The sequence below is a fragment of the Plasmopara halstedii genome (genome assembly GCF_900000015.1).
Source record: "Plasmopara halstedii genome assembly, contig: Scaffold_555, whole genome shotgun sequence".
NCBI lineage: Eukaryota > Oomycota > Peronosporomycetes > Peronosporales > Peronosporaceae > Plasmopara > Plasmopara halstedii.
The window spans coordinates 241,229-241,757 of record NW_020187475.1 but is presented as its reverse complement, the minus strand read 5'-3'; positions in this window follow the sequence as shown (position 1 = coordinate 241,757).

The following is a 529-nucleotide window of genomic DNA, read 5'->3' as shown; positions in this document are numbered from 1 at the left end:
GACCTTTCGTTCTTTACAAGAACCAAGTATGAGCTAGCGGATCGCAATCCGCTTACTCAAAGAGTAATTATTGCCCGATTGACTTTACGGTCTAAATTCAAAATATCCTAATTTTAAAAGTTTAGATTTTCCTTAATATAATAAATATATATAGTCTAATCTAAATTCATGCATAACTACTGGCTATCTAGCCCCGTACCGTCTTCTTGTTTGGGTGCGGTCACACCATGCACATCTCGTGTGACACACACACCCCTGTTATCAGGGTTCGTGTAACCCCGTAACACCCTCCCCCATTCAGATTAAAAACATTTACAATTCCAATCGATTATTGCCTCAACGAGGCTCGCGTGTCCGTTAGACACTGCAACTCAATTTGTTGGAGGTTAACAATCACCTTGCTCAATGAGCCCTGTGTCCACGATACGAAAACCATCAAGTCTCGTTGGTTCTGACAGCGAGCACGGGCAGAGCCCAACTTCGTCCCCCGCACGCGGTGCAACGTCGGACAGTGTGTCCGCACCACCGA